The following is a 14,112-nucleotide window of genomic DNA, read 5'->3' on the forward strand; positions in this document are numbered from 1 at the left end:
AACCTTCAACAGGAATGAAGGGGAAGGAAAAACATAGAAGAAAGTAAGAGCCTCTCTGGCTTATTTTTTTTTCCCCTTTTACAGTGAGGCTATGGTACACCAAAACCCATCAAATTTTAGATGATTGTTTTCCATTTTTTTCCTAGTAGTATGTTCCAAAAAAGTTTAATGGTACCCATAAAAATTAAAAATTACCTTCCCAAAGGAGGAATTCTGGCAGAAGAATAATGCATTTCAGTAATTCTTTTACTGGTTGGTCAGGTTCTGTTGTTTTTCCCAAGCGGAACAGGGCTGGACTCATTCAGTAATTGAGTAGGGAATGCCAAATTAACACCAGCCTCACTTTAGTGGAAATACCTTGTTGTGGATGAGAAGCACAACTCACATTCTGAAATAATCTTTAAAGAATCCCATGGCAGTCTTTATACAAGTGCTGGTATTTAACTCTGTTAGTCTGGATGGTTTCCAACTTGAGGATCTCATTTTTCTGTCCTTAACTTGTACTTAATACCTTTTTGTTTTAGTAGTTTTCTCAGTGGGACTAACTTGTAAAAATATTCTCTGCTGTCAGAGTTGCATCTTTAGTTGGAGACAGCAATTTCCAATTTATTTTGCAGTGTTGTGTCTTGGAGTATGTTGCCCTAGAAGTGAAATTGGCAGCAGTGTGTTCTAGGTAATTCCATGCGAAGCTGTTGAAAGGCTCTAGTATTAAATACTTGACCATTAGTATTTTAAAACTCAAGTTTAATTAAGAGATTGTGCTTGATTTTTGCAATGAACTGGAAATAGTGGTTGTCAGTTGTTGCTTGATCTGTTGCCATGGTGTGTAACTATGACCCAGACTTTCTGAGCAATCGTTATGTTGAAATGCTGGTGCTTCTGTATCCTCAGCCTCACAGAGGAATTTGAGAGTGAGGCTGTGCATACCATGTCTTGGCAGTGGACCCTGGCAGGAACTCTGCAAAGAGAGTTTTAAGGCAATTGTCTGTGATTTAGCCCTCTGATGGGACTGTTCATACCACTGGGGAAAGGGGGTGGGGAGGAATTATCACCCTTGATCTGAAATTTCCAGTTTAACCACCAAGCTGTTACAGTTACAGATTTAGGAAGGTCAGAGAGTTTGACTATTTAGATTAATAACAGAGACATTTCATGTTAAATTAGGAGACTTGTTAATGGTTAATAGTTAAGAATTGCAAATTATCTGAAGCAATCTAAGATGGTTAAATTAGCTCCTATGACAGGAAGATAATTTACTGATGGTAATTTGGAATGTCCCAGGACCTAATTTAATACAGTTCCTGTGCACTAGATGAATTAAGCCTGTTGAAGAACAAAAGGGGCGAATGGAAAATTTTTACTTGATGCCCTGGCAAGTGAGATGCTTCTGTTATATTACTGTGTATCTTATTTAAAATAGCATGTAGAGAAAATGCTAAGGCAGAATTGTATGTAATGGCACTGTGATAGTGTTACTTACAGATAAACATATGTGCGGGTCTGCATTTATTACAAAAAAATTTCTTCAGCTAATATAGCTGGTTTATCACATTTTGAAACTGTGTGTCATTTGATCCTTTGAGGAATATATCTTCCGGGGAGCTGGACAGACAGATACAATTCAGAATGATGAGTCCAAGGAGTAGCTAGTAGCAGGCAGTTGCCTATGCCACACTACAGCAGAAGAGTTGTTAGGACGTAAGTAAAATGTGATTTCCTCTGCGTGCCAGGACATAGCCAGTAAGATATCACTCCCTAGTCTGAGCTGAAGCTCAAGTGCTCATCTTCCTGCTTTCATGTAGGCCTGTTTTTTTGATCTCTTTCTTACAAAGTTCATTACATGTAAAGTTACAGAAAAAAAGTACTTGGCTGGAGGTACCTAGGAGAGCTGCTCCTAATGTTGTAAATATTTAAGTTTGAGGCTTAGATTTTTAGGAGAAATAAACCTCACCTTATAAACAAGCAAACCCCGAAATGTGTTCTGGATAGAGGTGGAATGAGTTTGATAATTGGCTCAGTACTGTAACCCAGAGTTCTCAGTTATCTTTTTTTCTTTTTCTTCCAGTTTTTTGGTATCTTAAAAAACTCTTATCATTCCAGTCTCTTTTCTAAGTGGGGCTGATATGTATCCTTCACCAAGGACAGGTATTTCTCATCATTTTTGCTATATAGAGTGTCTTCTCTTCTGCAGTGTATTTAATGACAAAATCCACAAACAAACTCCCAGCTGTGTGGTGGATTTACAACTGGAAAGTAACAGAACTTCTCTATAGGCTGGGAATTGATCCAGTAACAACCATCATAAACAAAGCCATTTGTAGAATACTTGAAATAAATGTACCTGTGATTACAGTATTGAGGACTGTCCTATATTTTATTTTGCCATCACATCTAAAGCTTTGCCCTGGGAATTGTGGAGGTGTGGGAACATGGTTACTGAACTGAATTTTATTTTCACAGCATGGAGACTTCATTTAAATAACCTTGTTTAATCAGGATTATATCATGATTGAAATCAGTAAGCAGGAACCCTTGATTAAACTATTGATTCTAATCCTACTTTCCATTTGTACCTCTATGTTATTTTCTTCAAAGCTTGCTCTTTAAAAATGGTAAATTATGCATTTCTTGTTCACTACTTAAGGACATGCCTTGCTGTATTTTTACTGAAAATAAAACATTAAAAAAATTATTTTAATTACAACTTAAATAATTCCATATGCAATTTCTATACCATCACTTATTTAATAGAGAGCTGGTATATTTGTTTATCAAAAGAACTTTTGTATGTAGAATTGATAATTATTGAGCCAAGGAATCAATATATTGCTGCTGCTTATTAAATTCTGGTTATCAAGAAGATTTTGCATGTCTAAATATTTAGATGATGAGGAATTAGGCATTTAACCTGCACAGCTGTGGCTTTAAATTATGCAGGCAATTGCATTTGGGGATGTTGCTGATACTGAAATTTTAAAATCACTAGAGCTCTTTTATTCCATTCTGACTTTTTATTGTATTATTTACAAAAGAAAGAGGGGGAACAAAAAACAACAAACACCACCCCCAACCACCTTTATGTTAAAGGAAATAATTTAAAGCTTGATTGACCTCAGAGTTAAAAGTAATTTTATTTGTATTATTAATGGCATGTATGTTAATGGTCAACTGTAATATGGCTTACATTTTGGTAATTCAAAGTTTAATTCTAATCAGGTATTTTTCTAATAGTTATAAAGACATCGCATTTACCTTGAGAAGCCACACTGTTTCATCTTCATCCATCTGCTTTAGAGTTGTCTATGAATGTGGTGACATAGCACATGTGGTGGGGTTGAAACCATTTTAAATAATTTTGTCTGTGTTGGCTGCTTGTTCCCACTTAGTGTTCTGATTCTCTGTCTTTCCACTTTGCACTGGTAGGGGTGTTTCTGGGACTGTAGCAGGTCACTGTAAAGCAGTCAGGTTTTGGTTGGTTGGTTTGTGATGTCTGGTATTTTTGCGGGGAAGGCAAAATTTTAACTGAACTCATTTCATTGATCCTGTTTTGCTGCACAAAGCAATTGTCATTGCTGCTGTAGTGGGGCCAGTGAACGGCCACAAGAGGTGCACAGGAACACAGGGGGGACAAGAACTTAACATATGAGCAGGCTTTGCTAGTGAAGGCTATTTATTGTAAAGCTACTTTTGAGAAAGCTTGGCCAATGGCAGAAAAACTAGATGAAACCTTTGAAGATTTTAAAACAAAGCTTAGACTTTTTGCTGTTCTTCCCACTCTTCTTGATTAGCTAGTTGGGCTCCATGATTTTAGACGGATGATGGGCATACGTTTCACTGGGTAAAAAACGAGCTGGATGGCCGGGCCCAAAGAGTTGTGGTGAATGGAGTTAAATCCATTTGGCGGCTGGTCACGAGTGGTGTCCCCCAGGGCTCGGTTTTGGGGCCACTCCTGTTTAACATCTTTATTGATGATCTAGACGAGGGGATCGAGTGCACCCTCAGTAAGTTTGCAGCTGACAGCAAGTTGGGTGGGAGTGTTGATCTGCTCAAGGGTAGGGAGGCTCTGCAGAGAGACCTGGACAGGCTGGAGCGATGGGCTAAGGCCAACTGTAGGAGTTTCAATAAGGCCAAATGCCGGGTGCTGCACTTTGGCCACAACAACCCCCAGCAGCGCTACAGGCTTGGGGAGGAGTGGCTGGAGAGCTGCCAGTCAGAGAGGGACCTGGGGGTGTTGATTGACAGCCGGCTGAACATGAGCCAGCAGTGTGCCCAGGTGGCCAAGAAGGCCAATGGCATCCTGGCTTGCATCAGAAATAGCGTGGCCGGCAGGGACAGGGAAGTGATCTTACCTCTGTACTCAGCACTGGTGAGGCCGCATCTCGATTACTGTGTTCAGTTTTGGGCCCCTCACTTCAAAAAGGACATTGAATTACTTGAGCGTGCCCAAAGAAGGGCAACGAAGCTGGTGAAGGGTCTGGAAGACAAGTCTTAGGAGGAGCAGCTGAGGTAACTGGAGTTGTTTAGTCTGGAGAAGAGGAGGCTGAGGGGTGACCTCATCACCCTCTACAACTACCTGAAAGGAGGTTGCAGAGAACTGGGGATGAATCTCTTTAACCAAGTAACAAGCGATAGGACAAGAGGGAATGGCCTCAAGTTGCACCAGGGAAGGTTTAGACTGGATATTAGGAAGCATTTCTTTACAGAACGGGTTGTTAGGCATTGGAATGGGCTGCCCAGGGAGGTGGTGGAGTCCCCATCCCTGGAGGTGTTTTAAGAGTCGGGCTGACATAGCACTGAGGGATATGGTGTAGTTGGGAACTGTCAATGTTGGGTTAATGGTTGGACTAGATGCTCTTCAAGGTCTTTTCCAACCTAGATGATTCTGTGATTGTTATAATTTTATGGCAACTCAGATGTCTTTCTGGTTTACTTACAAGTCTCCTTTGGTTGTGGTGGTAATGTACTGATAGATCAGCAGGAGTGAAAAACTCTGAGCCAATGGCATTAAAAGTATGCACACATCCAGGGAGTTTTTGATTCAATATATTTAAAACACTGTTTGGTTTGGATAAGGCAAAAGGTTTCTCGGAGCCTTCCCTCAAAGCCTGTTTTGTGCACTGGGGACTTACACATCTCTATTAAAGAAAATACATATTCCTGTAGAACTTGCTGCAAGTCTTTTGTCTTGATTTCATAAACGAAATCACTTTTCTAGAGCTCTATTCTGAAGTACCTCTAGCCTCCTGGCAATGATCTGCCTTTCATACTTTCTGATTTAAAGAACTGAAATTTTGCTTCAAGCAGTGTGGCCATTTTACAACACTGTATTTGGGGAATTTGTCACTGGACTAACAGGTTATGATCTCTCTTCTTGTGCACCAGGCATGCAGAGGCATACAAAGTAAGCCTTCATGTGTTTAATCTGTTAGATGCTCTGGTATCTCTTATCAGTCAGGCAGATGCTGTATTGCTTCAGTCATGCAGCTAATACAGGTTTGACTTCCTTAAACTGTGCGCTGATCAATAATGTTTGGTGTCAAGAAACACAGAGATCTTTCAGAGGTATACTTGGAGGGGGAAAGTTAAACTGTTGGCAAATCCAAGCAAGGCAACTATAATCAGTGTTCTGTAATGTTTAACAAAGTGATCAAATTATGTGCATGGCACTTGTCATCTTTGTTATTGAAATGCTCCCACTGAATACTTCAGGGTCATTGTTTTTTAACATTATTGGTCAGTTTTAGATCAGTTCTAGTTTTGACCAAGTATTGAGCTTCTACCACATTAACAAGTTCTCACTATCACATCACTGTGTACTGCTCTTCATTGTATTTCAAGTACTTGTTAAAAATATTGATGCTTTTCACAAGTTGAATCTTTACCTCTGCTTTTTAAAAAGACCTTTTGTTGTCATTCAGGAATAATTTTAAGGAAAAACCTTATGATTACTATTGCCCTCCCCGCAGCAACAAAACTGATAGCTCTTTGCCTAAGTTGTTTCCACCTGCCGATACATGAGAGCAGGTAGGAAGTGTGAGCCTCAGAATAGATGATGCAAGTGAATATACTTTTCACTGCCTATACAGAGAAATGCATCCCTGAGAATTGAGGTAGGAAAAATAGTTTGTTCCAGAGTTTGATGTTTGACTTACCTGGGAATGAATATAACAAGGAAAAAAAACGGAAGGGCTTGTAACATTCTTTTGATTTAGCTTCTGGCATCAGCAGTGGCAGAAAGAGAGAAGACCCTATTTAAAAGCACATTTAGGTATATATATATATATCTGAAATATCTCTAGTTCTAATGCTTCTATGTCAACGAATGAAGACTTGGGCTGTAAACCAGAGGATGGAGGGGAAGGACTTAGTGTTCATATGTCACTTCTAAAATGATAAACACGGTTTTGCAGACTTGCCTGGTGGTACTTGTGTGTATCAGCTAGTTTTCTTGTGTTTCTTCTATTGCACAACTTGTGCATTTTCTTAGTTTTACTGTCATATCCCATCCATTTTTACTGCATTGAAAACACTCTAATTTCTTTTAAGTCTTAAGCAACTTGAGACAGTTCAGCTATGGATAGAACTGTTATAAAGTCCTTTCCTGCTGGAGGAGCTGTCAGCTACCCTGGAGTGTTCTCAGCTGATCTAATTGTGACCATAACAATTCACTTGGTGGCTGCTTTTTGTAATGTACACTTGCCTTTACTGTACAGTAGATGGCATACACATGGTAAATCTTTTAACAGGTACTGCTGTCTCATTCCAACAGTTTAACAGCCAGATGACAGTGTTTCATTGGACATTGACTGTTTCTTAGTCTTGAAAGCATCATTTGGCTATTTTGCCATTAGTATTGCTGCTGCTGCTTGAAGTATAGTGACTAACAAGTGTGTTGCATCATTTTAAGGGATCTGCTCTTTACCTAAGAACATATAAAGATTAAATGGTAGTGGCAGTTTTGAATATTTAACTTTTTAGTCTGATAACTCGATCTTAAATCATCATACGCTAAACATGTTTCCTTCTTTCAGTAATGTATATGGAGGGGGATAAGTTGTAAACCCATGGAGTTTTTGCAGAACCACTGAATTAAATCATAAAGTTTTAAAGAACTGTATATTTCAGGACTACGTTTTACTAATATAGAGAATTTTAGTCCCATTCTACTTGGTGGCAATGTGGAAGCAGAGCAGACTTCAAACCATTTTGCTCCTACTAGAAGTTAACAGAAATGCCCTTCCATTTAATCTAGAATTGACCTGAAGTCATTAAAAATAAGTTGAGAAGAATCACCTCTGTCCACAGTGCTGAACAGACATGATCTGCTTTTGATAGTATGATAGCATGTAAGAGAGGAGCCTGGATATTGATCAGTAAACGACAACTGAGCATGGAATTGTTAAAGAGAAAGTGATTTACATAAACGTGTGATGAATCCTCAGGAGGCTAATGCTTCTTTACAGTAAATGCTCTCTTCTGTTGTGTTTATGTGATCCTACAGGAGCTTTCAAGTTTTGATTCACAAAATTGCTTTAATAAACAGACTTCGTCTTATTATTGTTTTGGTTCTGCTGCATGCAAGGTACCATGACTTCAGATGAAGAAAAAAAAAAAAAAAAGTGGGAGGGGGCATGGAAACACTGAGCTGTGATTTTTGTAGGGGTAGGAGGGGGTTCTTGCTTTCCTTGCCCTAGCTGAATAGATAAATTCCCACAGCTGAACCATATGAAAATTGTAAGGCAAGGAAAGTAAAGGGATAGAAGATGTAGATGCCAGGCCAAACCTCGAATTTGGGACCAATGGATACATTCACCTTCAAAGATTCTGCTCCCACATCCTCTCTGCAATACTGCAAGTAAAGTGCCAGTTTGCATTTCACTGTTTTGTGTATATTAATTGTGTTCTGTAAATACAGTTGAAACAAAGTTTTAATTAATCAAAATTGAGATTAGAAACAGGTACTACGTATCTTAAGTGCAGCTATTTAATAGACAATACTTAAAAAGGGATACTGCAACACTTAATCAGGATTTTTGTTGAATCAAGCTCTATAGCTTGTCACAAAGTAAATTCTGCTGTAATTAAAAAAAACCCAAACCAAACCCCAAACCAAAAAAACCCAACAAAACCCACCACCCAAAAAACCCCCAGCAAATTATTGCCCACTGAGAAAGTAAACTCACAGTTGTTTTCATGGAGTGGTGCTGTCTCCATTCTCTTTCATTGCTACTATGACCGCTTTTCTCCATGTGTAATACAGGGCATTGACTGAAAAATACATTTGTGGAATAAACTAATGCTCTAAAAGCTAGGTCACAAAGGGAACCATGTTTAACTTGTGCATTATGCTTTAAGCATGTGAAAGTGAGAAATGGGTGCCAAGTTACTGTGAGAAGGAAGATGCCCTTTTGAATTTGGTGTGGCCAACTAACACTTGTCTCTCCAGCATTTGAATAGCAAGGAAAAAAATGTAAGCAAAATTTATTTAAAAAAGACCTAAAAACCCTAATCTTCTGTGTTTTCCCCTCAATTATATTTCTTGCACTGTACACACAAATATCTTGCCCCAGAGATGTAGAATGAAAATTGGATGAATACCACTCTAGGATGTACAACCTACCTATCACTCTGATTAGTCTACTCCATTTTGATGTGAACTACTGCTTTCTCTGCAGCCTAAATGAGCAAGTCATTTAAATGCTTTTGTGGTTTTAATTATACAAGCAACTGCAAATACCATACTGCTTGCCCTTGCTTAAGCTATGCTGTCTTTTTTTTCCCATTCTAACTTAGTTTGCTTTTGTGGTAGTTTCAATGCCGTTCAGATTTTGAAAGGGAGGAGCATCTGTGGAGACCTAAATTTTGTACAAGTGTGATGTTTATTTTCAATGTGTGTTTTTTGTTAAAGCACGCTGACTTAGACTTGGCCAGTGTCACTGGTCCCTGATGGTGGGGGAAATTCTGTCTGGAGGGAATAGGGCCTGTAGGAGTATGGGGAGGGGAAAGGCTGGTTGGTGAAGGGTGCCATGTGGCACCATGTGTTGTGGTGCCATTCATAATAAAGTTCCCACAGTTTTAGATGAAGACTAATTTATTTCTGGTTCCAGAGAAGAATATGTATTCTGCTGTTGTCACTTCCACTAGCCAGAGTTGTTAGGGTTTCACAAGACTAGCCATGGACACACTTCTCAATTTTAGGGAGCACACACTTGATGCAGATTTTTTAACATGTAGATCAGTTCTGTTGTTGAGTTACAACTAGTCAGGATCTGAAAAGAGGATGGAAGAAATAAGCGCTCTTCTGATTTTCTTCTGAGAGTGCTTACTTGCTTATGATTTGGTTAACTGGACCATGGCCCTCCTCCATGCTGGTCAGGCCCTGAAAGTGCAGGGAGCGTCCCTTTCATGAGGCAGCAAATGATGCATCTGCTCTGGCCTCTTAACTGCCTTCCCATGTGGGCAAACCAAGGACCCTTGCTTGGGCAGAGCTTGTGTTTTGTTGACCATACCATAAAGCATAGCATTTGGTTTTTCATAGTTTGGTGGGGGGTTTTTTTGGGGGGTGGGGTGTGTGTGTTGTTTGTTTGGTTTTTTTTTTTAATGTTCACACTTTCTTCTTGACTGGTGATGTCCTCCAAGTTCAGCTAGAGCTCAGGAAAAAGAGGACATACAGATACATCTTCCTTCTTACATCTATATACATCTATATAGATAAAAGATATATAGAGATGGATGGATATAGATAAAGATCTCTTCTTTCATATATATAGAATATATATATTTAATTTTAATCATGCAGAAATATGGAAAAATAAGTGAAAGAGAAGGTAGAATGTGCCCCAGGCCAGAGCTTCAGCATCTGTATAACAGCAGTCTGTTAAAATAGGTTCTGTAGCGAGGAAATGGGCTAATAGTGAATACTTGGAGCTCCACAAGAGGTCTGTCTTTTGTTGCTTCCACTCATCAGTCCATAGAAATGGTAGAGAATATTCCTGTGCCTTGTTAGGACTGGATAACCATAATACAGAAAAATGATATACTAAGGAAAAGAATGGCTAGCATCCAAGATCGGTAACGTTGGTGGAGAGCAATGTACTTTTACATATGCAAGTGAACAAGAACGAAGATGATGAGAACTAAGATTTTGGATTGCTTTTCCATTGGAAGGATAGGAAAGGATGATTAAACAGTTGAATTAAAAAGTAGCATTTGATTAAGAAAATAAAGTTTCATGGAAGGGGATGTATTTGTGAAATGCCAGTAGAAGTAAGTGATCATTGATTGGAAACATGGATATCTACACTGCCTGTAGTACAGTCTAGACAGTGCTTGCTGTCTATATGACATAGTAATGGAGGTGGTGAGGGAAAGTGCCTGTGATTTATGGTTTCTAATTCCATCTGAAAGAAGAGAATGAAAAAAATCAGGGAATCTTGCTTCTGCTGTAATTAATCAAAAGCCATAAATGATGCAGTTTCCATGTGATGGATATGTAGTCTGTACTGTTTCACAAGTCAGCTTTGTTGATTACCATTCTGTTATCACCTGTGTTCTTGGGCACTCAGCTCTGTATATCAGTCTTTGTAAACCATGCGTGATTATTGAGTAGCTGAAGTCTGAAAATTCATCAAGCGATGCAGAGACAAAACCTGTGTGTTCTTACACACTTGCATACTCTCTTCTTTTGGTTTACCTTATCTGAGAATTTTTTTCTTATTTTGGGAAGAAAGAATATACAGTTACTTAGTTATGGTAAGGTGCATTTCATCCAGGAATACACTCTCCCTAAGGGCTATATGGAAGATGCTGAAGCTTGTGGGAAATAGAAGTTGATGTTTCAGGTAACTCTGCATAAGAAGTGGTAGATAAATTTGTGGAAAACAAAAAAAGCACTAGTGAAAAAGAATGAAATTCTACTGCTTGATACATATAAAGCTATCCCAGCATGATTTAGACCTTAAGTTTAATTCCAAGACATCTAATTTTCTTGAATCTCAGATAGACATTCTGCATTTAAGGACAAAAGAAATGACATTTAATGTCTCCAATTTACAGTTGCATCATTACACAAACACGATTACCTATTTTAATTCAACAATGTAGATCTTCTGTCAAGCGTGTGGAACATAGCTAATTGACTATAGCAGGAATTACGCTATCGTTAGGTAATTATTTGGAAGGCTTTGTCTTTAAATGTGAATGCTTGAAATCTCTTTCATGTTTCAGGATTTCTTCAGTAGAACCATGTCAATCTGAACAGATGCATAATGTGTTTACTCTCTAATCCCAATTTTTGTAAATATTTGCATTGTTCTGCAAATAGTTTGCAAAATATGCTTTCATAAAGTGTAAAGTTTTAAATTCTGAAACTACTTTGCAAGAAAGATGTCTGAAAACATCTTAGCATAACATGCTTTGGTGTCACCCTTATTCAAAGCAGTTCTGAGGAATTCCTCCTGTTGGAGGTGACTGCATAATGAAAAACAACCTGCAGGAAATTAATAAACTGCATTGGTCTACAAAAGTATTTAAAATTTACTGCTTTTTGAAAGAGATGGGATGTTTTTATCCATGATAATCAAGGTATATTAGTCTGTAATGGCACAGAGCAAGAAGGAAATAAGAGGTTTTATAAGAGATGGCAAAAAGGTCTGAGTTTGCATGGTAAAATAGAAATAACTTTTTATAAATGCATTAGAGAAACTAGGGACCATTAAGAAAGGATGAAAAAGATAAAATTATTAATCACAAAGATACTAAGTGCCTTTCTTCAAATCCTATTTCTATTTAGCAGAAATAAAGTCTGTGTGTGCTGCTGCATGATAAGAGTGTAATGAATGTAACTAAAAAGGAATTCCAGTGGAACAAATGAAACTCTGTTTGGAAACTCTGCCTACAAATAAATCAACAAATCCAAACAGTTGTCACTAAAGCGTATCAAGGGAACTAACAAACTATTTGCAGTAACAGTGACACTGACTAGCACCAGAGAAGTGTCTGAAGACAGGAGAAGAGCGTGAGCAGCTTTTAGGGCAGAACTCGAGTGCATCTTCTATTTGGTGGAATATATAATGGCATAAATAATTTATGGAAATCAGTAAATGTCTGGAAGGTAATGGAACCATAAGCAAAAGCACTTACAGGCTTCTAGCAAATTAATCTTCCCAAACTTCCTTTGTTTTGCTTTCCTGAAGAGTAGTGTACCATTAAAGAGAAAGCAGCAGCGTTCTAAGTTCAAAACAGTTCAGAGTGTAACAGTTCCAGATAGCAAAGTTGGATGGCTGAGTACATATCAACCTTCTTTGAATTTTCACTTTCACTTAAATTGATTTGACTCATTAACTTTCTATTTGGGACATTCTGCAATTTGGAGACAAAGTAAATTACACCCCATTTACATCCTGTTTGAGAAGAGAGTCTGTTTCAGGGGCAGCTGGTCTTTCACATAGCTGTATCAGTCTGTTAGAAAGCTGGTAATTTTAATGAAAGTTCATAATTACTTACTGCCTTTTTATATGGTAGATGTTCTACTTATGTGAGGTCTGTGGAAAGATATAATCTAAGAGCCTAAAGTTACTTTATTACTAGATAACTGTAAGAGTGCAAGATCTACAGAATTACTTCTGAGCTGATTTTAGTGTTTGACTCAGTGGAAAAAAATAGGCAGGCTGGAGCAATTCAGTATAGCTGCTAATGAGAAGCAAAACTTTCTGGTTTACCTCTACAAAAGTGTGAGATAAAGTTTTTATTGCCTTGATTTGCTGCTTCAAAAGTGTGTGCAGGAAATGAGTATCTAAGTCTGAGCTGCATCCCACATCCTGTCAAAACATAACTCATTTAAGAAGAATGCTAAATTTCTGTGCAACTTCCCATTTTTGGAAAGCGGCAGTTTTAACAAGCTTATTAGATACAACAAATTTCAGCAAAGGGAAGCAGATTGTCGAAAGGGAACTCAGAGATGGGTCATATGTTGATTTTTTTTTTTAAAGGTTTTTGGGTTTGTTTTTTTTTTTTTTTTTTAAAGCAGGAAGACATCCAGGTTTTTCTGGGAAGGGGGAAAAAAGGAGAGAACTGCAATTCATACTAATTCTCTGTTGAATAAAAATAGACAGTTCAATATTCCATATAATGGCAGCAGATTTCTACAACAGAAGTGAATAAGCCTCATAAATCTGTACCTGGCTAGCTACATTATCTGCAGCTTTGTATTAGTGATCTTAAACTTCCATAGTTCCTTATTTGAAATAGAATTTTGGGAATCTCAAACTCCTTCAGCTTTGAAGCATTCAGTATATTCAGTAAATGAGTACTTTTCATTTTAAGCACTGCATGTGGCATGCTTATTTTTCAGGGTTTGCTATCTTGCTTTTGTCTGTGTTGCCAATCATTTCGGTTTTTGAGTTCCTGCATGTTGTTGTGTTTTGACTCTGTAATATTTTTATAAGTGTTTAGCAAGTGATAATAGCTGTAAGTCACAGCTGAGTATGCCTGCCTGTTGGATTTAGTTTTCCCACAGCAAGACTTCATGTCCTGATACGCTGAAATATGAGCTTGCATACAGTTTCCTTGCTGAGGAGGAGAATAATGGACTACAAAACACGTTCTGTTGCTATTAGCTTTTCAAGTGGATTGAGCTATTCGTTGGAAAAGGAGTGTGCTACAGCAATTAAGTTCATCCCTATGCTCAGTCGGCTTGCCATTTCCAAAAATGAGATGGACGTCTGTTTTGCAAAGGGGCTAATGTTTTATTGATGGTAGAAATTAGTAACTAAAACTGAAGCTGGAAATGTGCAAGGAAGGGTTTTGAAGCATAGTATGAGACTGTAAAGGAATTCTTTAACATAGGTATTAAGTCCCTTATGACTGTGTTGTACACTGAACTGGTTAAAGCATTCCTCATGGCAAACAGGAAGGCAGAAAACCTCTGACTTTCATACTCTGCTGCTTATTTTATGTGTATATACAACCTCGCTGCTGAGACAATAGTGGTCAGTGAAAGAAGTTACTCATTTCAAAACAGCTTTATAAACACAGTGCATCAAACACTGCTTTTCAGCATGTAATGTTTGCTAGATACTTTGTCTTTTAAACGAACATCTCTGTGTACATGTG

At 38.1% G+C, this 14,112-nt stretch overlaps 1 protein-coding gene across 2 annotated transcripts in view; it reads left to right on the plus strand.

The window, feature by feature from the left end:
* The window catches only part of STK39 (serine/threonine kinase 39), a 106,010-nt gene that overhangs the window by 69,150 nt on the left and 22,748 nt on the right, over positions 1-14,112 (plus strand). The window lies entirely within an intron of this gene.

This window comes from Strix uralensis, chromosome 6 (genome assembly GCF_047716275.1).
Source record: "Strix uralensis isolate ZFMK-TIS-50842 chromosome 6, bStrUra1, whole genome shotgun sequence".
Classification (NCBI taxonomy): Eukaryota; Metazoa; Chordata; class Aves; order Strigiformes; family Strigidae; genus Strix; species Strix uralensis.